Source organism: Pleurodeles waltl, chromosome 1_2 (assembly GCF_031143425.1).
Source record: "Pleurodeles waltl isolate 20211129_DDA chromosome 1_2, aPleWal1.hap1.20221129, whole genome shotgun sequence".
Classification (NCBI taxonomy): domain Eukaryota; kingdom Metazoa; phylum Chordata; class Amphibia; order Caudata; family Salamandridae; genus Pleurodeles; species Pleurodeles waltl.
Window position 1 is genome coordinate 1,266,093,024 of NC_090437.1, and position 26,638 is coordinate 1,266,119,661.

Genomic DNA, 26,638 nt, shown 5'->3' on the forward strand with positions numbered 1-26,638 from the left:
TTATTAGTGTTTTAATACATTTTTTGACATAAGTATGATTTTGTTAAAAAATAATTTTCCAATATTAAAATTTTTGCAGCAAATTTGTAGTTTAAATTTGTTTAAATGAAAACATTAGCCTTACTTTTCTATTTTTATGATTTGTAATTTGCGATTATGTTTTTATATTTTTTATGGTATAACATTTAGGAATGTTAGTAAATTCTTTATAATTATATTAATTATTCATTGTATTCTTCTAGATTTATATTTAAATAGGTATCTAAAGGTTTGTGGTTTTGGATAGTGTGTGTTTTTGGATTACATTTTATTGTATTTTATAGCTAAAATGTTATGTGTGAGTATGGAGTATTATGTAAATAAAATATTTAATTTGTATTACCTTCTTGAAATTCTTTTAGATGGAAGTTTATGTAGTAAATGTCACCTCTTTAGCATCTAACACCTTGTTCAAATAGCTTTAAAGGCCAATTATGCATTTTGTGGCCAGACCGCCACTCTGCTGCGGTGGCAATCCCAAGAAGAATGGTGTGCCTGATGTCTCCCACCCAACGTATTATGATATATGCAGGCTTAACAGCTGACTGTGCTGACATATTGTTGACGCCAGCAGCAGTCTGAAATGTTGGAGGGCTGTACTCCATTGCTGTCATGGCCGGGGCCAACCACCAAACCTATTACAAAAACACAGTTGTCATGGCGTCCCCCTTGTAGCAGTTTGCTGATGATGGACGTCTTTTGCAATATGTTCTCAGCAAAGCACCACAACAGTTCCCATTGGATGGATTCAAATAAAACAAAGCTGACATCCTTTGGCCAAATGGACACACCTGCAAATCACAATATAAAACACACCCCATCCCAGATTATGATCCTTTCCCTCCCTACTGCAGCACAGCAAGACAGAGACCACACATCATTTTTTTTCATTTTTATGAGGTAAGGCAGCCCTGTTTCCCATTCCATTTAACACTTTTCACAAACCTCATATGTTTTACCATTATCACTTGTGTTTGTTAGTCCTTGTCACAGTCTTTGATTTACAGTCATGTCAAGTTCTAAAAGTCCACATTTTTCTGAGGATGATTTGTGAGTAATGGCGGATGAAACAATAAGAGTAGAGCCACAATTGTTTAGAGCCCAAGTTCAGCATACCACTCTCAGTAGGAAAATGGAAATATGACAAAGGACAGTTGAGAGAGTGAATGCTTTAGGCACCACCTCACGCACAAAGGAGAATATTAGGAAGAGTTGGAATGAGCTGAGAGGGAAGGTGCCTTCCCCGGATTCCAGGCAACACATGGAGTCCCAGAAGACTGGTGGTAGTCCTCCCAGTGCTTCATTACAACTCTGTCTCTGGGAAGAGAAGGTCTTAGCCATCCTGCATCCTGAGGACTTGACATGAATAGCTGAGGAACCAGTAGTTGCATCCTCACACAATCACATACATAAAGCCATTGTAGAAACCCCTGATGCAGTCTGGGCCAGTTTTTATAGTTTGCACACAGTTACCACCTGAAAGTTATCAGTGCATACTTGCATGTGCAAATGGGCGATTTTGCGACTAGTCTGTAGTTGTGACTGCCTCAAGCATAAGGTTTGTGAGTCGCAAATACTGATTCTATCTTTACAATTCGCAAATATTGATCACAAAACAATAGCGATTCGTAAATCGGTTGCATCGCTATTTTTGGTTAGCGAATGGCTTATTGGCAGTCAAATATTGAGCCACCCCTCCCTTTTATTGTTTGTCTAATGCAGAATTCTTCAATGGACAACCCACCCCGGCAGAAAATGCTGAATCGAGAAGCCATCACACCATACTACATTGCCGCTGTTCTATCACCATCAGCTCTCTCCCTTCCCATATCTAATGTATTTCATTTTTCTTAAAGATGACTGTGCCTTTCAAGCAAAGCCCTATCCACTTGTAACCTGTAGTATTATGAACCCTATTTTACATTTCCCATAATGTCTGTATGGTGTCCATCATCCCCCCGTTGCTCTGTCCCCCATGATATCTTGCATAGCACTTATATTGTATTATAGCTACGTTTGCATTTTTAAAATCCCAGCACATAGATATGTCGACTCATACATATTTGTATTCAATATTATTGTGATGCTGTTAACTTGGGTGTGTTTACTATCTGGCAGCAGGCTTGATTTTCTGATGTAGAGGTGCTTTCAATCGATGCACAGATTGAAAACAAATTCAGCTTTATCCAGGCGTGACATAACTATTGAAATTGTCGAATGTGCATGTTCATGGATGGGAAGAAGGTTTCTTTTTCATTTGCATGTCGGCGGTACCATGGCAATTTTTCTTTAGCTTCTTTTTATGTCCTGTTTAAGATTCCTCTTATTAGTCAGAGCAGGGGGAAGGCTAAAAGAGCCAGGCTATTGGGAACTGCTATGAAGACTAATGATGATTCTAGCAGACTAGGGAATGAAGAGTTATTTCAATAACCGTTTAACAGCTGTGCTTGAAGGCTTTAAAAAACGCTTTAAAGCATGATATCCAATCTGGAAGGACTAAACAAGGATGACTGTAGCCTACAGCACTAAAAAAGACAATGTTGGAATAAACACAGTCGGTGGTTTTAAACTGATTATGGAGTAAAGCTCCTGGCACACACTAAATAGCCATTAATTTTGCTATATCTAGACTTAAAGCAAAATGTCATTGACATGTAAATGGCATTTAAAACAAATTTCCGTGGTGATCTATTGGCCCAAGCAGCTATCTTGTTTTTATTATACTATCTTCCACATGTTTATTACACTCGTTTGCGCAAACAGCCAGTGCTCTTTAGAAGCAATAACAGAGAATGTAAATTAGCTATTACAAATTCTATCCGAAACGTACTACGTGTTTCTGAAAGTTCGGCTGTACAGCATTGGCAAACGCAGCAGCAGATGAAAGAAATATGAAACTAGAAAGCCTGTGTATGATCAAACAGAAACTAGAGTGTGTGATATAGAAAGGCAGAGACACAGAAAAGGATGGGGCAGCGTGAGGGTCAGCAGGCAGGTGGAAGGAAAATGCTAAGTTAAAGGTTAAAGAAAGAAATAACGAATTTCGGCACACAGCCTTGATCACGATCCTGAACAAGAATTTGGGCCTGATTAGGAGTTGGGGGAGAGTAAGACCCGTCTGCCAAATTCCGATTGGGGAGGTTGTTGCCTTACTGGCTACCTCTCCACTGGACCCATTTAAGACTTTCCGGTTAGGCTGGCCTCAGAAACCTTGCAGCCCAGCAGTAAAGATGCGGCAGCATTGTTTCCAGCTTGTAATCGAGCCAGCGGCAATGCTGCCACCACAGGGGGCACCAAGACCCTCGTAATGCATTGCAAGGGTCCTGGCAGTGAGCATTGCAAGGGTCCTGGGCAGGGGGACGACTGCCCATGCCGAGTGCATGGGCAGTGCAGGGGCCTCCATGTGTCCCTCACATCTTTTCTCCACCAGCCTTTTCATGGCACTGATACTGCCATGAAAAGGCTGGTAGAGAATCAGGTCATAATCAGCAGAGTGGCACTGAATGCAGTGCTGCCCTAGCTGATTCCTACCTCTACCACCGTCAGCCCGTCAGGATCATCGATCCCAGCGGAGACTGCAGTACCCTGGCGGTCAGACCATCAGGGGCTTAAATTGGTGGTTGGACCGTCATAGCAGCGGTGGTCCTGACCACCACCGATTTGGTGGTTGGACCATCATTGCACCGGTGGTCCTGACCACCACTGCAAGGCTGGCAGTCTCAAGAGTGCCAGCCTCGTAATGAGGGACAAAGTGTTGAAAAACGTCGCAGAGCTGCTAGCAAGTGCAAGTTAACTTTAGTGCCACATCTTTATTGCAGAAATGTATACTTGCAAAAGTTGCACATGAAAATATTTTTTAGGTAAGCTGGACATGACATTTGGGTGGATTGAATATACCCCAATTGCACAATCTAGAATCAAGTCTAGAGTTTAGTAACTGAGGGTCATAAATGGAAAGGGCAGAAATGCACCATATTCACAAAATACGGTGCATTCCTATCCTCTTCCCCTGCACTGGTGCCCTGTCTGCAGCCTAGCGCCAACGCAGGCACACTTTCGCCATGGTGCAAGGGTGACTTTGTTGCATGTAGGATTGTTTTGTGCATGAAGGGACAACTTCCTGCACAGAAACAATCCATGGAGGTGTTTTCCTCTTTCTATGTCTGCTGCTGAATGAAGCAAACATAGAAAGAGGAAAACACAACGAAAAGAAACATATTTCTCCTTGTTGCACCTTCCCTGCGAAGGCTTACAGTTTTGATACATTCCCAGGTTTACATAGCCTTGTAAATCTGAGAATACATCAAAACCCATGGGAGTTGCGTGGGGAAACCCACTGAAGTGCCCATTGAACACCCGCCTGATGCAGCGTAAGGCAGCGCAGCGACTAGAGCTGCCTTGCCTTACTTCATATCTATGAGATCATGAAAAGCCATGCAAAGCGACTTTGTGTGGCCTTGCAGAAATGGGTCTGCACTCTGCCATGGAGCGTCAAAAAAAGTGACGCACCAGTGGCTCACAGGCTTTTAAAAATGGCGCTAAGAATCAGCTTTACATCCCTCATGTGGAGATCAAGCTGGTGCAACTAAGTTCCACAGAAGCCTAAAGTGCAGTCACTGTATCTCCCATAGCACAATCTGAGGGAGATCCATACTGAGTTCATTACCCACCAGCTGGACAGCATCTGGGATGTTGTTGCCATAATCTAGGTACTCTGCAGCAGGCCAGAACCCTCCATTTCTGCCATCTGTGGACCTGCATAATATGACACAGGGAAAATAGCTGCTGCTGGAGCGTCTAAACAATTTGAAAACTACTACATCAGACTTCAATCAGAAAGTATAGTCGATGGAGTGAAAAAACTGAAGACAGGGATGACAGGATTGAAAATAATTGTACTCCTAAACCTGAGAATGGCATATTTCAGACAGGTGGGAGAAAAGGGAAGTGAGAAGGCGAACCAAGCAATATTTAACTGGTTGCATGTTGTGGCATTCCTGATCGGCAAGGAACAGCAATTCCAAAGTAGGACATTTCTACCAGGGCTAGAATTTGGAGTATCAAATGGGTCAAACTGATCCGTGTCACAGGGTGCAATGGTATTTTGCTTCAGTTCCTGCAGTCAGTGGGGTAATGTGGAGACAGTGTAGCTTTATGGAATATTTCTATCATGTGCCTTCCAACCTGAGATCCTCATGGAAATGTTCCCTATGCAGGAAGACTCCCAAATGAATTAGCTTGCAGTTGGACATGGTGACAAATGTTGCATTCTGATAGAAGTTCAGAGGTTGTAAGATAATCATGTTCCCTGAAATAAGCAGGTCCATCCAAAAGCAGAGAAAAGAACTGCATGCCATGAAGATGGAACTCCTTGCTAAGAACTATGAGGCTTTGATCTGATTATTAACCAAAATGATATATGTCTAAGCAACCATACCCTGACTGTGAATTCTTTTAAATAATAAGGTGGCTCCTTAAAAACCAGAGATAGCTGGGGGTTCTGAAGTCTGGTGCATGGGTAGCTGTCATTGAGACCTGTCCCTTGAAGAATGGTGTTTTGACAACATATTTTGCAACATAAAATGTTATTTATCTCTTTTATATGTCTTACTTTCCCATTCTTTACCCTTGCTTTCTGCTGCAAAGGAGTGTCAAAATTGTGCTTGTCTATTTCAAACTCCCTTCCATTTTTTATGGTGCTTGACACAACAATAGAAGGGACATTCATTTTTGTTCATGTGCCTTCTATGGTCTGGTTAGTCCATACACATCTTTGCAACACAAACTGATATATCACCTTACTCATAACTAAAGACCAACAACATTAAGTACATTATAGAAGGCAAACATGGTGCATTTAGTCCCACAGTCAGAAGGAGGACCTGCCAGCTGGTCTTCTGAGAGGTCTTCGGTTTCCAAGTATTACTTGAGGTAGAATTCTTTGGGACCTATTCACAAACTGTATTTTGTATTAGAACATTGGAAGTTGGCAGCTCCATTAAAAACAATGGAGTGCTGCGGGCTTTTACTGGCCGGTAAAAGTCCGCAGCGCCAACATTCCAATGGGCTTTGTTCACAGCAGCAGCTGTGAACAAAGCCTCACGGAGCCCGAGGGGATTCTAATCCCCTCGGGCTCCGTGAGCAATTTGTTTTTTTTAAGAGAACATTCTGCCCTGAGTGGCAGAATGTTCTAATAGCCTTAGAACCCGCCTTAGCGGGCTCTACCGGCTATTAAAGGCCCTTTCCCTTGTTAAATGCCCTCGCCTTCGGCTCGGGCATTTAACTCGGGAGCGGGCCTTTAATAGCCGGTAGAGCCCGCTACGGCGGGTTCTAAGGCTATAGTATGTTTAGTAATAACATACCACAAAGTGTTATTCACAAACCTGCTGCAGAAGTCAATATCTCTGCTTTTCCTATCTTTTATGTGGGGGGATCTCCACCAACTGCAGAGATCGCTCCACACACAGGTAGGTAGATGTTTTAGTAGTAAATACAGGTGGGACAGGGAGGGGTGGCTGGACATGTACTATAATTACAAGGGGGAGGTTTTAAGGGAAGAATAATGAGGGATTACCCACAGCAGTCATAAATATACTCCAGCTCAGAGATGGAGTAAAACAAGATCCACACATGGAGAACCACTGGTACTGCAAGAATCTTTCACGGAAGACTTAAAATAAAAGCAGTTACGAACTGTTGCGTTAAATTAACTTCTTTTAATATTTTAAAAACATTCATTTTGTTAAAGAAGCTATATATAAATAAAACATAATCAATAGTTTGTTAAAAATATGTTATTAACCTTTTTTAAATGTAAAATAAATGTACCTTTATTTTTTTTTTTATAAACCAATTCACACAATGATAATCATGGGTATTACTTTTAATTGTTGTATTCCTAATAATAAATACATATACATATTTTTTCTGTAGGTGTGTATTTTAGGTTTTAAGAAAAAAATAATTTGAGGCAGTCAAAATAAATTCATATTCAATTAAAAATAAGTTAACATGCTGCAGTTTTTATTCTAAATTTAAAATACATGTTTAAAGTTACATGAATATATATCTTGAAATATATTTAATATTACCATACACTTAAATAAAATGTAAACCTTTTCGTATATTTTACCATAGGGAAACCTCAACTTTACACTCATAAATTAGGATCCACCATCCATCTGATGGTGTAAACATGCAAGTCTACCTTTTGATAAATTGTAGCAAGTTCACATTTCTAGAGCCTGATTCACAAACTACATTTTGTAGTAAGTAAGTATCAATTCTTACTACAAAATGCGATTCACAAATCTACAAGTATAAATCTCTATCATCACCTCTCATATCTTTTCTCTGGAGAGATCTCTACACTTGGAGGTCTACTACTTAGTAGTAAAATGCAGAAGGATTCAGGAGGTGCAGCTGTGAAAAGCAGCATTTTTACTACTAAATGGGATGGGTTTAGGGATTAGTAAACAGTGATTTTGGGAGATTTAAGGAAGGGATTAGGGAAGAAAATACACTGACCCACAAAAGAGTATGGCCCTTGCTATTCACAAACTGCACTACTAAATTTACTACAGAAATAATGACCCAAATCAATAGTAAATGTGCCCACAGACACATGCGTAACCACTGGTACTCCAATACACAAGCATAGAAAATAATGGATGCAGGAATTTAAAAGAAAACTCCATAAGAAATAATGTTAGATTAAATTCAATTGTTTAAACTAGATAGACATATAAATAAATTGCAAACATGTTTAACAAAATCTCTGAAAATAAAAGATATGTATTATTTTATTTTTAATAATCTTTTTTAATTTAAAAACATAATGAAACATTATGTTTTATCAAATTATAATGAAATTGCTTTAAACTAATTATGTGCATCACTCTTACTAAATTTTAACATAATACAAATATGTTAACAGGGATTTTTAAATACATATTTAAGAAAAATGATTTTATTTTAATTAAATATTTCCAAATAATTGCATTTTAAATTAGGTTAATAATGCTGTAGCATGTGCTATTTTGTTCTACATTTAAAATAATTGTATAAAATAATATCTAACATATAATACTTTTACTACTTTTTTAAGTTCAATAAACATTTCCATATAGTATGTCACTTCACTTAAAACAGTGCTATAATATCATTACTTAATTTGAATTACATGTTTTACTAATTTAAGTATATGACATTAAATAACATCATCATCATCATCATCAAAGAAACTTTATTCGAATGTTTTTAACAATCATAAAAGTCATTATGCATTAAAAAAAACAGTTTTCAGAGAAAAGAGGAAGAAAAATGCAGAGAATAAAATACGTATAAATATAAATATAAATGCAAACAGGTAAAAGATTAAGAAAGTGATAAAGGTTAATAAACAATTTGATTAGGATAAGGTAATCTCAAATATGACGCTTAGAAGTCTCACCCATTTGCCACAAGGCATTGTCTGTCCTTAATCACTGAACACAGGAACAAGGCTAATCCATTGCAAACCATGATAGAGGGAAGGGATAAAAGATACAAAAAAGCTGGACGACATTGTTTAAAATGCATTAATTTAAAAAGTGGTATCACAAACATTTTCCTAGAAGTTGAATACAATTTACAAAAAAGAAGTGTGTGCATTGTATTTCGATCGGAGACATTATTGCAGAGCATTTTTGCAGTTGTAGAGACCAGTCATTTATCAGGGGAAAACTAACGAGGCAATGAAAAGACTCTAGTCTCAAGCGCGTAAGGACAAACCGATGTCTTGGGTTCGTGACTTTACTTAAGTATGGTTCCATACCATTCGTTTGCTGTATCATGTGGTTTCTCCTGACACTATGTTTATTTGCCTCCGCATCCCATCTCAATTCGGCCAGGTGGGTGAGGCAAGTGTTTTTCAGGTCTTTCCTGGAAATTGTTTTCAATTCATCTGGAGTAAAAAACAGCTCAGGGTGGCCTAGTTTAATAAGAAAGTGCTTTATGTAATTTAGCCATGGGATTTTGGACGAGTAAGTAAGTGCTAGGGCATCTGCTATGATAGCCCCGTTCAACCTCGCAGGATCCGAGGTCCATACCTTATGCCAGAGTAGAATTGGTTGGACGCGAATGAGATCTGTGAGGTATGTTACTCCCATTTCTGAATGGCATACTACTGTTGACGTTGATTGCGGGACACTTAGGACTGTTTTCAAGAGAGCATTTTCGGTCAGCTGTAGGGTAGTGCAATCTCGATATCCCCAGAGTCCAGCTCCGTACAGTGCTACTGAAACACATTTCGCATTGTAAAGAGTCATCATATCTTTAGGAATTGCTCTCCCCACCCTTTTAGAAAAGTTTTTTATCGCCATAACGGTTTTCGTGAATAACAATTTTCTCTCTTTTATGGCTTGTACCCATGTACCTCTGTCATCGAACACAATGCCTAAGTACGAAAATATCCCAGTGTCGACTAGTTTTGCACCTTTTAAGTCTATGTGGCAGTTCTTTGTGCGGCATATGGAATATGTCATAGAGAAAGTTTTAGTGTGATTGATTTTAAGGCCCAAGGCATCTATGCAGTTATCAAAGGTTGTTACTAGTCTTTGCAAAGCGACTGGAGTGCGGGCCATCAGAACGGCATCATCTGCATACAAGAGGGCTGGGATCTTCCGAGAGCCTACTTGTGGAAGATCACCACAGGCATTGAAAAGAGTCCCCTCTAGACTATTAATATACAAGGCGAACAATAGGGGAGCTAGCACACAACCTTGATGCACCCCTCGTTCAATGGGAAAAGATGAAGTGAATTCACCCTGATGCCCATAGCGGACCTTGGCGTTTGCACCAGCGTACAATTCTCTAATAAAGTGGACTATGGTAGTATCAACCCCCATGTCCAACAAAATGGGCCACAATTTTGAGTGCACCACACAGTCGAATGCAGAGGTTAAGTCGACGAATGCGAGGTATAGTGCTCCGGGCTTGGCCCTTGTATATTTACCAAGTATGAACTCTAGGTTAAGAGCCAGTTCCGTTGTCCCTATACCGGCCCTAAACCCGTATTGTAGATCAGAGAGGATGTGATTTTCCTCTATCCAATCTTGTAGTCTGTTAAAAATAATACGTCCCGCATCTTTGCAAGTGTGTCGGGCAATGAAATAGGACGATAACATGCAGGATTATGGCGATCTCCCTTTTTATAGATTGGAATGTTTATAGACTCAGCCCAGGTCGGGATGAAAGTAGTTGAGCAGCAGGCTCGTAGCACCTGCGTCAATATTGGACCCCAAAGAGGGACATTAGATTTATAGATGTCAGCTGGAACTCTATCTGGACCTGGGGCTTTTCTGCTTTTACTTGCATTGATAGCGTCAGTGACCTCGTTTAGGGTAAATGGTGAGATGAAGTCATGAGAGTCTAATTTAGGGAGATTTCTTTCCAGTGCCAAATTTTCGGAGGAGTATATGGCAGAATTGAAGGCAACCCACTCTTCTTCAGTGATGGCAATTTCAATTTTTGGTATTTCTTCATCACATAGGAGCGGGGAGTTCACAATTTTCCAGAATTTGACATTATCATTCCGGAGGCTTGCATCGTGGAGGGATGGCCATGCCTCATTTTTTAAGTTCTGTTTTCTTTTCTTTATGGCATTTTTATACTCCTTCCTCTTTAAACTTAATTGGCGTTTATCCGGGTTTTGTAAGTGTAAGTGGCATTTTAGGTTCTTACGGGCTTGTGTGCATTCAGCATTGAACCAACCTTTATCCTCCTTCGGTTTAGATTTGCTAAAACTTGCCTTGAGAAACTGTTTTACACCAGCCGTAATTACCATGAAGGCCTCAATACAGTCTCGTGGGCTCGTGTTATCTGCAAAGCAGATGTTAAATTCATTAGCATAGTTGGTCACTAGTTGTTTCATGAAACCTGTAGGTTCAATGTCTAACCATCAGATGGTGTAACCATTTCTTGCTCCCAGTTCAATATTTTCTACAATCTCTTCCATTTCCCTGTGTATAAGAACGTGTTGGGGAAATGTGAGGCCTACGGTTTGAGGGTATGGTCGCTAAATATGGTACCTTGGATGTCATAATCAAGTACATAAGGGAGGAGGTTATTGGAGAGTAGAATGAAATCAATTGTCGTGTTGGCTTGCCTACCGTTAAAGGTGGGTTTCACTTGTGGTCTACCCTGGGTCAGACAGTTGCACAGAATGAGGTCAAGACTAAATAGAACTTCATTCAACTGGTTGCCTGAGTTGTTGTGTGTGAAGTGTAGTGAATCGTCATCACCGTCAGGGGCATAAGGGCAGTAGCCCTTAGTTGAACTAGGACAGAGGTATATAGTAAAGTTGACCTCCCCACACTATATAAGACTGTTTATCTGAAGAGTCACATGCTCGGTCTATATCATCCTGGAGGAGGTTAAGTACGAATCGGAGATCTTGAAAAGGTACATTATTATAAAAATTAATGACCACCAGTTGTGCAATATTTTTTAGATGACATGTAATTTCTTGATAAAACGTATTAGATATTAGAGCAATGTCCTTGATTGTATCACACTTGTTGGATATAAAGGTGCACAATCCGCCCTTAGCCCTGCTCCATCAAGAAGGAACGGCAGCAGTATGTAGTGTCCTATAGCCATTTATGTGAATCGGGTTCACAGACCAGGTCTCTTGGAGGCACACCCAGGGAAAGCTCTGGATGTATTCTAGCCAGGCCTCATTCTCCACCTTAGCTCGGAGGTCAGCCACATTCCAAAATAAAAATGAGAGATGGTCTTTACGGATTGTTTTTGCCTGGCCCACAGAGGACTTATCAGTTATCTGACTTTTCCCTGGGATAGTATTGTTTTCTGTGCATACGAGAGGAGTCGGGCACAGGTAGAGGTTTTTATTGGCAAGGCTCTTGGAAACAGTTCATCATTGACAGATTGTCTAAAGGAGGGTTCCATGTCCAATTGTTCTTCTCCTGTAACTACTGCAGAATTGACTGTGCCCAGATGGGCGAGGTCCGATGTTTCTATAGGGTGCTTAAGCCTGCAGGATTCCTTGTCAGATAATAGTCAATCAGTATCTTCAATACTGAGCCCCCAAAATCTATTCATAGTAGAAATCATATATTGCGACTATATAACATTATTTGTTTCAGATTTAATAAAATAAATAACATAAAAATCACTCAAACTAAATATGTATATGTATTAATGGTGCATTAAAAGGTACAAAATGTTCTGTGCAGAGTAGTAAGTATCATTATTTTCCTAAATAAAGTTACAGTTGCAAAGCTGTTATTCACAAAGATATCGTAAATTAAAATATTTATATATATATATATATATACACATATATGTATTTGCACATATATATATATATATAGAGAGAGAGAGAGAACGAGAGAGAGAAGATTGATGTGTTTAAATTAATTACACATTTACAAATGCAAAAAACTTTCTAAATCAGACTGAAACTTAAACAGTCGACTGGGGGCCTGATTAGAAGTTTGGTGGTCATAGTACCGCTGTTGAAATGACATCGGAATCACTGGCACACAGTTGGCTGATCGCCACCCCTATTATAATGCATGAGCTTACCTAGATGAAATACCGACACGGTCCCACCATACTGCCAGGAAATCTGGACCCTGGCTGCAGCAGGATAGGCCAATGCGTCTGTCTTAGGGCAGACCGCAAGTTTTACTGACGGCCCAATCATGATGTCAACATTCTAGGTCATGTTATGATATCAAAGATACATCTGTATGGATTTGTCATAAAACTGAAACATACCTTCTCTGCTAAATCTCTGTAATGGACTATCACACATCACCCACATTTCAAGGTAATGTTAGATAAATGGGAATAAAAATAATCAATGTGAGAAACATTGATATGTCACAATGTAAAGACTCTGCAGATTAGGTTTGCCTCTACCAGGGGGACCACTGGAACGCTGGGGTGCTGGGCCACTTTGCACATGCCTCAAAACATCTTTGTGCACAGGACCTGTGGCTTGAAGTATATCGGAGACAAACAATAGCATAACCAAGTGCCATGCATATGTGGGTAATGTGTAAGTGCCAGTCATGAAAGCAAACACAGCAGTAACTGCAATTGTCTCATATTTATATAATGTAGGTGTATGATACACACACAAAAAGGACACGTGTCAATTAAAATTCCTAATAAGTTATGACACGTTAACACCCTTTATGTGTGTATGGGCAAATAGTTAACTGAACTCTTCAAACTCATATCCAACCTACATGACAGGGAGAAGTGCAACCTAAATGATGTTGACATTGGCCAAGCCAAGGTGAAATAGTTCTCATATGAAATACCACCCAATGCAATGTCCGCACCAATTGAATTTCATCCCACATATCCGTTCATTGAACATTTCCCCTTGTCCTGTGTAACTCCAGCACTGTTTCCAAGGTAAGATCATACTAACCATTTCAAATGGATCAGAAATCAGGGATAAAACAAACATAACTGTAGTCACACATCACAAAGAATTCAATAACATCAAATATTTAGAAAAGTAATGTGTTTGTATGAAAGCAAATCTTTAATTATGCATAAACAATCAGATTGTAAACCAAAGGCCAATGGCAAGTCCATTTCCACATTGTGTGGCCCAGCACACTACTCTGCCACTGTCTGGGAACCTCCTCACAAAGGGGCATCCATTGGGCATCTCAGGCACCTCAAAAATATTACTTGGGATGGGGACGCTTGGGATGGTGGGGCTTGGAAGAGGAAGGGGTGGACTGATGTTTAGGAGGGTGCGTTTTGGAGTCAGAAGGGCTCGACCAATGTTTTAAAGGGGGACCCTTGCAAATGGAAAGGGTAGATGGTCTGGACAAGTGGTGGATTTCGATGTGGAAGGGGTAGTTTTGGGTGTGGCAGGGATTGGAACCTTTATGGAAAGGGTTGTAGGTGGGCTGGGGGAGCAGAGGGCCTGGTAAAAGGTTTGGATCCTCAGTGGGAAACTTGGGAAGGGCTTTGGGAGTGAGTGATGACTTGGAGGTAGAGGGAGTGTCAGTGTCTGATGTGGTTGGGAATGTTACGGGTGCAGGTGCATGTATGTCAGGTATATATGCTGCAAGTATGGGTGTGTGTTGTACCTCAGGTATCTATTGGGTGCATGCTTTTTCAGTACTAGTTCATTAGGTATGTATAGTGTGAGTGATGTGTCTGTGGATGTTGGTGCAGTGAAAGTGCAGGGTGTATGTGTTGTGACTGCTAACTTAGTGGTGACTGTTGGTGTGGATGTCCTTGTTGTCTGTATGGATGTGATGGTTAGTGTGGTGGTACATGTGGGTGTGAAGGTGTCTCAGGTTGTGGTGGTAGGTGTATTGTATGTGCACGTGTGTGTGTTGTCTGCTGGTACTGTGTGGAGATGTGATGGGTGAGTGGTGTGAGTATGTGGGTGCGGTGTTTTCAGTGGCAGGTGTGGTGTCTGTGTTTGGATGTGTGCAATTTCTTTTTGTACGGGGTGCTTGTGTGTGTGTGCTGCTTGGATCTGTATGGGTGATTGCGTGGCAATGTGTGGATATGTTTTGGGCAGGTTTGGTAATAGAAAGTTTGGATGGGTACGGGCCAAGAAAGGAACACAGGGTTGGGGTGGACAGGAAGCTGCAGTGAGTGACAAGGCCAGAGCCTGAAAAGATGTCTGTAAGCCAGCCATGACACTGTAAATGCCTTCCAGGTAGGCCACCATCTGCTGCAGATGGATGGTTTGCCCCTGGATGGCATTCAGAAGTGCAGTCTGACCAACAGAGATATGCCCCAAGATGTCATTTTGCTCCTCACTCAGCACAGCAAGGGGAAAAGGGTGGGGCTGAGGTGCCTGGAGAAAATGAGACGGCCAGGCTAACTGCTCGGGGAAAAAAGGGTGGGTGGCAATGGAACTGGGGGTGGTGGACAAGGATGAAGGTGGAACTAATACCCTGGGGTCCAGCACCACTTTGGAGTGTCCACCAGATATGACTTTGTGTATGAATAACTTGAGCGTGTGTCCTCCATGGCACCTCTGATGCCCTCCTGGTCACTGGGTCCCTCTGTGTCCAAATTGAAAGGTCCTGACCAACTGTGATCAGCTGTGTTCCCAACGACATTGGCCCCTTCTCCTTCGCTTGCCCTGGATAAATCTGAAATGACATGTAAAATTGATTTATTGCAACTGCATTTCCACACCTGACCATCACATATTAACAGAAAACATTCATTAAGTGCACATATCGCACCAGCTTCATGATTCACTATATAGGCTTCAACATTAGCATGAGCACATGTAGGCATGTTACATAACCTGGAAACAGTTGGCTCCAGTTATGTCATAACCCCTGACAGCTCCAAAAGCATTGATGGACTTGTCTTCACTACATCATTATGTCCATACTAGGATAGTTGATCACCTTGTATACTTTGGCACTTGTAGTACACCATAGTAAAATGATGTTACTAAATAGGACGCCTACAGAATATACAATTCCACAATTTTAACACAAGGCACAGATTTCACAAAATGTTAATTGACCTTACAACACATCATGATGTTATAAAGGTCATGTTAAAGACCAATGTACCAGCAATTTGTGCTGTAGTAGAAATCATGTCACATGCAAATGCTCATTGCACACTGATGACACTATTGAGTTGAAATTTCATCACATATCCACTTCTGAAAAGGTGCAATGAAAGCTGTAATGAAGGTAGGTATCACGTAGAATAGAAACGTTGCCTGGACACAATGAGAGCCAACATTTTGGGAGATAGAACTCCAAATTCACACAGAATAAGAATAAGGCTTCTTATAGCCATATAAACATCACCAATCCTGCTTGGCACAGGTGATTACACCATTCATAGATTGCATTGCTACAAGCCAATACACCTTTGAAGGTTGTTGTGTGTCAGTGAATATCTATGACATGAAGATGTGGGATCACCATAGTCCCAGTGGGATGGCACACTCCAGCACTATTTGGCATAGCAAGCACAAAATGCCTGGTAAGGGTGACTGTAGACACTCAATATGATAGCTACTTTCTACATCTCACTCCCTGATGCATATCACCAGTCAGTGAATGAATTTTGAAACACTATTGCAGATGAACTAACAAGGGGCAAATATACCCTGGGCAAATTGTAGCCACTCATGCTGATGGCACCAGTAATGTTTGCACACTTATGACACTGTTGAATCCCAACTTACCAATAGGAATTAATGTCCTGTGACTGCATAAAGAGTGCACTGTATGCCATGTTACATGTAATAGGGCCACCATTACATGAGAGACAGTAGTGAGGGCACATTACTCCTTACACAAGGAAGACAGGTGGCTTGTTTGGTACAATTGCCACCCAGAACATAAAGGAACATGAGATGATTTATCAGTTCACTCAGCCATGTGTCTGCTCAAGACATTAAATTGGTTGTGGACTGGACTGTGCTGTGCTCCTGGTCATAAAGACAATAGGCACAGCATATCAGCATGCACCTACTACCAGAACTACACAAACAGTAACTATTCCTGTGTGTCGCACATGGGCCACCCCCATTATTGATGGAGAAATGCCTGCCTTTAACATGCACATTTGGCAATGTAACATGTATGACCCTGGCCAGTACTCACCCCCCTGTATCTGCTGTTGGGCGCTCAACTGCCTGCCGGTATGAGGTCCATTAGTGGGGTCAGGGTCTGGCATGTGTCCCGTCCACGTCAGGGGACATCTCCAGCTGGACCTCCATGATCCTCTGTGTCCAGAGTCTCAGGCCCTCACACCTCTTCTGAGAATGGACCCTGTGCGGGTCATAGACCCCCAGGGTCCGCACCTTCTGGGTGGTGGCTTTCCAAATGGATTGCTTGTGATGGGCATTGACCTGTATGATTACAATAGATGAATACACAGTTTACACGTTTCTGGATATCTATGGTTGAGACACATGTTATTACATTTAGCTCACACCTAAATCAATAGTCAACACACTAGATGTGTAGTTCTCACATGCTGAGCAGTACAAAAACATGAATACACACATTTGGAATCATCTGCTGACTATCCTCAACCCTGGTCATGTTCTACACTGACTAAGCCAGCCCACTAACATCATGTATCCCTGTGCCATCCTACATGTACTGTGATGTAAGCTACTATGAAACACAACACACCAATGTGCCCTTCTGAAGGGTAAACTACTTTTGCATGATTGTACGGACACCATTACGGCCAGGCCCATTGACATGATGCATATGGCCCACACAGCCTGATGCCATAGTATAGACTGCATTCCAAGACTTAGATCACAAAGAAAAAGCTGACATGTTTCACTGAGAGATTTCACTCTGTGGATGTGTGGACATATGGACTACCTAATGGGATATCATATTGCATCTGATTAAGTTTGTGTTGTAGGCACTGCCATCAATGGACACACCTTTTGCTATATGTGGCACTGTTACAGGAATTACATCAACATACCACTGTATTTATTGTTTGTTTTGTTTAATGTAACTAAGCTGGTGATTAAGATATCAAATTCTCTTCAGAAGTAACCACATATCTGCACTGTTATTGTGTCCCATGTGCAATGGACCTGTACAATGCAAGCATGACTCATGGAAAAGTGACAACAGACCTGTTGGAGTAAGGGGCCTGTCATAAGTAAATGGCACACATTAACAATGTGTGTCAATGTAATGAAGTATCACGTCAGAGGGTTACCTCAGTCACTGTTCCAAATGCAGTCCATAAACAAGCAATCAGGGCTAGTATTATTTCAGGTCTATAGAGACATTATGCTGTGCATCAGTTGTATTGCCATAGTAACTCTGCCCCAGCCTGGGCACAACTCATTGTCAGGCCTTACTCTCTGCAGACTGAGCATACTGATCCCACTTGAACATTACAGTTCCACCTCTTCAATACATACAAGTACATTGTGTGGCCATCCAAATGTCATAAGAGAAAGAAGAATTCACTCTGAAAATCGTAGTACCATTGTAGCCTCTGGGAATGGAAAGGATGGAGTAAAACAGAGTAAAGAATCTATAGGTACCTCTGGTAAGCCATACAGCTGGCCATACAGGGGAAGCACTTCTTCGACCAGTAACTCCAGCTCCTCTGGAGAGAAGGCATGGGTTCTCCCACACATTTGGCCTGGCATGATTGATAGCAGCAGTGTCAGGAGGCAAGTGAGTTATTTTTCATACCACAGCACACATGTACCCCACATACGCGGTCATCAGAGCAGACGGACACAGTCATTTGTCCTCTACTGTCACAGTTGCCAATGTTAGCCTATGGCTGGGTCCGTCATGGATGAAACTACCCACTGCGCGGTTGACTTCCGCTGGCGGCCACAGGTTCTGAATGTCCAATTTGTGAGGTCAGGCATTTGCCATTTAGCAGTTGTAAGTACAGTACTGGTGACTGTGAAGAGTGTCACAACGACTCCAAATAAGGGCTAACATTTTTACTAATGGACTACTCCATTGCCATGTGATTTCCATCACACAAATCATCTGTGTAGTGCATTACTGTGCATAAAGGCAAAATGTGTGTAGTACACTGTACACCACAGGTGACTTTTTTTACCTTAAATATCCAAAATCAATATTATTGTACTAAGTAAACATTACTGAATGCACAATGTGCAGATTTAAGTTACAGACACATGTGAAGGCCACAATGGGGATTTTTGGTGGGTGCTGCATGCACGAAACACACAAATCCTCGGCATCATCCTCAACTGGCAACTGTCCATGAATCGAGAAGTAAACTCAGTCGCCTCCTCCTGCTTCTACATCCTCCGTATGCCCTGCAAATCTTCAAATGGATCCCTACCAACACCGGAAAGAAAGTCATGCATGCCCTGGTCACCAGCTGCCTCGACTGTGGCAGTGCTCTCTACCCCCAGCTGCTTAAAAGACTTCAGACTTTACACACACCCCGCATCCATCACAGTCGCAGCGGAGGCCGCACTTTCTCCTACACAGCAACCAAGTCCTGGCACAACCTGCCCCTCCACCTCTGACAGCTCTTACCCTAGGGGACTTCAGAAGGAGACTCAAGACTTGGCTTTTCGACAGAGACATGGCACCCTCAGTGCCCAGATACCCTTGGGGGTAATAGTGCTGCACTTTACAAATGCTATGATTGATTGATTGATTGGTTGATTTGACAGTTTACAATTAACGTGGATAATGTGTTATGCTTATTGAACCAGTTATGTATTGTCACATTACTTTTAGGTGACTCTTTACATATGTCACTGTGGACATTGGGGCCAATGTTAACAAACTGTTTTCAATTCATACATGGGTACCCTGGGAGAGGAAGGAGAGGACAGCCTGCAGTGTACCACCCATTTCCACACCTTCAGACCATGAAAAAAAGGGACGTCATCAAAAAGTTTAATTTGAATATGCAAACAATACAGGATGAATGTCATCAGTTGGAGCCTGATCTCTTGCATCAAAACACTAATCCTATTTGTATATTTCAAACGTCTGTACCTGGTTCCCAGGATCAGCCCATGGTTCCTTCATACTGCGGAACAGCACCATACCCCAGCTGATGTCACAACTACTACCGGAGACTCGGCTTGTTGGCATGTATGATCTGTCCTAACTTTGTGTGGGTAATGTCTGGTACTATGATCAGAAAGTGACTGACTTATTGTAGCACTTATGTCTGTCTTCCAACCAGGAGATTCAGCATATCCTAGTTGTCCTTGGTTGTTGACACAGTTGAGGAATTCAACTGCGCCAGGGGAAGTCTGCTTCAAAGAGGCCCATGGAAGAACGTGGTAGTCAGTGGAGAAGGCTTTTGAGCTCCTGAAAGCCAGATTCAGATGTCTGGACTAGACTGGGGGAACCCCCCCTCTACTCACCCGGAAAGGTGTGTTAAATTACCGTGGCCTGCTGAATGCTCCACAACATCACACTGCGAAGGAACATCCCTTATATCGCAGAGGATGCAGACCATGAAGTTCCACCGGTTGAAGATCCTGAAATGCCAAATGATGATGGTAGTGATGAAAAGGATGAGCTGGCTTCTGTCAAGTACTCATTGACAACTTCTTCTCATGCGTGTAAGTATGTTGTGAGATGTCATGACTATGACTATTAAAGCAACTCTTGTTATGATGATGTGAGGAGTATGTTTAGGGAAAAGACTAGAAAGCTGAAGCTCTGGCACATTCTGATGAAAGGTGTTTGTGGAGAAAGGTTTTATTAGTGTTGATTTGTTTAGCTTCGATTTTTGTCATGGATTGTGTTCTCCAGACAATGACTATGTGAATTGTATCACAAGTATGGTTTCATAGCTAATCTCTTTGTTTTGGTCTATTTTAGTTACCTTGACCGTGGCATCTTCATTTGGACATTTCAGAGTTGTGACATTCACAGGTATATGATTCTGTTTGGACATTTGAAATGGACATAGATTGTTCCTGGGGATGTCTGTTACACATTTTAGGTGTACAAAGCCTGTACCAAGACAGCTTGCACAGTGATAGGATGGAAGTTAAATATAAGTTAAAAATAATCCATTGGGCTTGTTCCTTGCTGTGTGGTGTTCATTATGCATAATATGTGTCATCATGTGCTCCAACAAAATGTTTTTGTGGGCTGAATTCATGCTAGTCTCTCTTCACATTGGCTAAGTCCTCATTGTGTATAAACTGTATGTAACTGTTGATGTGTCTCATCATTGTAGTGGCACTGACATTTGTTTGTGAAACTGCATTGGAAACATATATACAGTGAAATATGGGGGTAACATGCCAGGCCAGATGGCACTTTCCTACGCAACCCCCCCCCAAACGAAGGACAATAAGACTAGCCATGCCCTGATGAGTCTTCATTGTCTAAGTGGAAATATCTGGAGAGTCCATCTGCATTGGAGTGGGTACTCCCAGGTCTATGTTCCACTGTATAGTCCATTCCCTGTAGGGATATGGACCACCTCAACAATTTAGGGTTTTCACCTTTCATTTGTTTTAGCCAAAGTAGAGGTTTGTGGTCTGTCTGAACAATGAAGTGAGTGCCAAACAGGTATGGCCTCAGCTTCTTCAGTGCCTAGACCGCAGCAAAGGCCTCCCTCTCTATGGCAGACCAACGCTTTTCTCTAGGGGTCAACCTCCTGCTGATAAAAGCAACAGGTTGATCCTGGCCCTCAGAATTAAGTTGTGATAAGACTGCCCCTACCCCTAATTCAGATGCATCAGTTTGGACAATGAATTTTTTGGAGTAACAGGGGCTTTTCAGGACAGGTGCAGAGCACATGCCTGCTTCAGCTCCTCAAAAGCTTTCTGACAGTTTGCTGTCCATAATACCTTCTTAGGCATTTTCTTAGATGTGAGGTCATTAAGAGGGGCTGCAATGGAGCCATAGTTCTTTATGAACCTCCTGTAGTACCCAGTGAGGACTGAAAAGGCTCTTACCTGAGTCTGGGTTATAGGGGGAACCCAATCTATAATAGTTTGGATTTTCCCCTGAAGTGGTGCAATCTGTTCTCCACCTACCAGGTGTCCCAGATAAACCACCGTCCCCTGCCCTATCTGGCACTTTGAAGCCTTGATAGTGAGGCCTAACTGTGATCAGGTTGGATTCTTAGACGAGGTGTTGCATGCTTTTTGCTCATGAAAGATTTGTATGTTCAACAAAAACAGTTTCCAGTTTGTCTTGTGTATGCTGTAACAATCCACAAGTCTCAAGGGTTAATTGTTGATGCTGCCTTCAACAGTATTGGGAGTACAGTTTTTAAAGAAGGAATGTCATGTGGCATTGCCACGAGTTAGAACATTATCTGGTTTGTCCCTGGTTGATTTTGATGAGAAGAAGCTTAGTACAGATGCAAACTGCATGAAAAAGTACAGTAGATTAAGAAATAAATGTGCTCCTCAATTAGGACCGTATCCTGTTTATGAAAAAAAAGTATTCTGTCCTAAGCGAAAAATGACAAAAGAATAAAAAAAATTACAAAAAAGAGAGAATGCAAAGCTAAAGAAGAATTTGTAAAGAGAAAAAAAGTAGTAAAGGATGGATATATTGTTGGTTACTAGTTGGATAACACTACTGATGTAAACTGCTTTGCTAATATCAATCTAAACGTTCTCTTCCATCTATCACATGTTGTAAATACAATCCAGGAAAAACTATAGGATAGATTGTGCACAGCACCATTTAATTTCCCTCAATGCTTTTCTTACAACAGAACTGTAATTCAATCTGCTTCAGGAATTCGAGAAGTAGTAGACAAATATAGCGGATCTGTATATTTACTCTAAATGCTCAACAAGATGCACAGGAATTTATTGTGGTGAACATTGGAATTTTGGAAGTAGAAAATGTAAATATTGATGATATATTTGGACTCAGTTACACATGGAATCAAGAGTGTGAAGATTGCTCTTTCTTAACTACCACTGAAATCTAATCAGAGTGATTTTTGTACTTAAATTTGCCAGATTCTAAAAGTATGTCTTTTGAAAAATTAATAAAAAGGGTGACCAAAATATGACGTGTCCAACATGTAAATCAAATCTATTGTCTACATTGCTTATACAGGAGAGTGATAAATACATTATAGCAATGTTTCAATGATGCAGAGCAGATGGAAAAAAATTGGATACCAACATTACAAACTTTAAAGCTGGGCATATATCTATTTCTGGAAGAACATATTGTACTTTGGCTATATTCTTCCATAAAGGAGAAAATATTACTTCTGGACATTATACTGCATTTTTGAAGGGTGAAAGTGGATGGACAGAATGCAGTCTCCAATTTAAACAAAAACTACATTTCAAAATTCCTAATTCTTATTTATTGTTTCTTCAACCAAGGTTCTAAGGAAGATGAGTAGGATAATATTAGATACAGTCTTCTTTGTTTGTGGATCATTACAACTTCAGACATCATTTGGCCTAACAAGGGTGATGTCTTTAAAAACATGTGTCAAAGTATTGCCTGCTTAAAATGTATTCTAATACTTTTCAGAATAAAATGGATACCCAGCTTTCTCTGTTGATTAATCATCAGTGCTGAAGAAATCATTCAGCCTATCAAGGGTGATGTCAATAAGAGGGACGGAAAAATCAACTCTGGATGAAGTTCTTGATACTGCTTCCATGAAAAAAATACTTTTGTGCCAGGTATTATAATTACCAACATGATTGTAGAATCTGTACTTTATTTTAGTACAGTAATTGTACGATAAGTACTTTCTTGAGTGCAAATATTAGTTGTTTGAAGAGAAATATTGATGAGTTAGACTTAATATTGGATAGTATTGTTAATTTTAGGTAACATACTATGTGCTTATGTTTTTTTTTCGAGTACATTTGACTTTTTTTCCCCCACACACTGTTCAGTGAGGAGCAGCTATATACACTTTCCTTTATACAAAAGAAGTATAGCAACTGACAAAAGTGGACAAGGGAGCATATCCTGTCTATATAATGTAGTAATTGCTGTATTAAAAATGAAAAGATGCTTGTGTTAATAATGCTATACTTTATAGTGCAGATTACAAGTTTGAATACGTATAATAATGATATTAAACTTTAACTATTATTTGTCTTCTTTCTTTTAAATACAGATGAAAGTACAATTTTTTTTAAAGTAATGATGATAAGTAATTACTTGTTGCTTCATGAAAACATGAATGCACCTAGTCAGTTATCCATAGTCACTCATGTACCTATTTAGCCATATTTACACCCATTCCTGCACCCAGTCGCTTACCCCTACAGACAGTCATGCACCCACTCACTCACTTACAAAGACACTTATTCACCCATTCACTCACCTATGCCGGCAGTGATGCGGGTACTCTTTCACTCATACAGATACTTATATACTCATTCACTCACCTGTACAGCTACTCATACACCCAGTCACTCACCCATGCACACACTGATGCATCCACTTTCTCATCCATACTGGGATTTACACACCCATTCACCAACATGTTCAGCCACTTGACACAACCATTCAGCCACTCACACACCCAGTCACTCACTCGTACAGCCACTCATGCTCCCAGTAAAACACCCATACAGCCACTCACACATGGAGTCAGTCAACCATACAGACAGTCATGAACCCAGTCACTCACCCATGCACACACTGATGCATCCAGTCACTCACTTATACAGGTACTTATACACCCAGTCACTCAGCTGTGGAGCCACTAACACATCCAGCCAATCACCCATTCTGGCACTGATGCACCCAGTCACTCACCCATACAGTCTTGGACACAGCTACTGACTCACCCATACAGCAACTCACGCACCCCATCTGTCACCCATACACCCATGCACACAGCCAGTCACTCACCCATACAGGTCCTCACACACTCAGTAACTCACCCATACCGACATGCACACAGTCAGTCACTCACCCTCACATACACTTATGCAGCCAGTCACTTGTCACTCACATGCCCAGTCAATCACCCATACAGGTTCTCACACATCCATTAACTCACCTCTACAACCACTCTCACAACCAGACACTTATCCATTCAGCCACTCATGCACCCAGTCACTCACCCGTACAGCCACTTACATTCAGTCAGTCAACCATACAGACATGTATGCACCCAGTCACTCACCATAAACAGACCGATGCATCCACTCACTCATACATACACCCACTTACACACCCGGTCAGTCACCAGTGGAGCCCCTCACACATCCAGTTACTGAGCAATTCAGCCACTCACACACCGAGTCACTCAGACATATAGCCACTCATACACCCAGTCACTCACCCATACAACCACTCACACATGCAGTCAGTCATCCATACAGTCATTCACCAGTCAGTCACTGATACAGCGACACATGCACCCAAACAGTCACCCATTCAGTCATGCACACATGCGGTTACACACCCATGCAGACACTCATCCACCCAGTGACTCAACTATACAGCCACTGACACATCCAGACATTCACTAATACACCTATTAATACATCCATTCAGTCCCCCATGTATCCACTTGTACATCCAGCCACTCATTGTAGGAGGCTGGCCTGGCTTGTAGTGGGTACCAAGGGGTACTTACACTCTGTACCAGGTCCAGTTATCCCTTATTAGTGTAGAAGAGGTGTTTCTAGCAGCTTAGGCTGATAGAAGGTAGCTATAGCAGAGCAGCTTAGGCTGAACTAGGAGACATGCAAAGCTCCTACTATACCACTGTTGTCATATGCACAATATCATAAGAAAACACAATACACAGATATACTAAAAATAAAGGTACTTTATTTTTATGACAATATGCCAAAAGTATCTCAGTGAGTACCCTCAGTATGAGGATGCCAAATATACACAAGTTATATGTACACAATACCAAAAATATGCAGTAATAGCAAAAGGAAGTAATGCAAGCAATGTAAAATTACAGTAGATTGCAATAGGAGCACATAAGTATAGGGGCAACACAAACCATATACTCCAAAAGTGGAATGCGAACCACGAATGGACCCCAAACCTATGTGAGCTTGTAGAGGGTCGCTGGGACTGTAAGAAAACAGTGAGCGTTAGAAAAATAGCCCACCCCAAGACCCTGAAAAGTAGGTGTAAAGTGCACCTATAACCCCCCGAGAGAGCACAGAAGTCGTGATAGGGGGTTTCTGCAAGGAAGACCGACACCAGCAAAGCAACAACAGTGGATTTCTGGACCTGAGTACCTGTGAAACAAGGGGACCAAGTCCAAGAGTCGCAACAATGTCGAGAGTGGGCAGATGCCCAGGAAATGCCAGCTGAGGGTGCAAAGAAGCTGCCACCGGATGGAAGAAGCTTTGGTTTCTGCAAGAACAAAGAGGACTAGGAACTTCCCCTTTGGAGAATGGATGTCCCAAGTCGTCAAGAAGCTTGCAGAGGTGTTCCCACGCAGAAAGACCGCAAACAAGCCTTGCTAGCTGCAAGGGTCGTGGTTAGAGTTTTTGGATGCTGCTGTGGCCCAGGAGGGACCAGGATGTTGCCACCTGGATGAGGAGACAGAGGGGGCACCCAGCAAGTCAGGGAGCCCTCACAGAAGCAGGCAGCACCCGCAGAAGTACCGGATCAGGCACTTGGAAGAGGAGTGAACTGGAGTCCACCCGAAGACACAAAAGGGAGTCCCACGACGCCGGAGGACAACTCAGAAGGTTGTGCACTGCAGGTTAGAGTGTCAGGGACCCAGGCTTGGCTGTGCACGAAGGAAATCCTGGAAGAGTTCACAGGAGCCGGAGCAGCTGCAAATCACGCGGTACCCAGCAATGCAGTCTAGCGTGGGGAGGCAAGGACTTACCTCCACCAAACTTGGACTGAAGAGTCACTGGACTGTGGGAGTCACTTGGACAGAGTTGCTGAGTTCCAGGGACCACGCTCGTCTTGCTGAGAGGGGACCCAGAGGACCGGTAATGCAGTCTTTTGTTGCCTGCGGTTGCAGGGGGAAGATTCCGTCGACCCACGGGAGATTTCTTAAGAGCTCCTGGTGCAAGAAGGAGGCAGGCTACCCCCAGAGCATGCACCACCAGGAAACAGTCGAGAAGGCGGCAGGATAAGCGATACAAGGTTGCAGTAATCATCTTTGC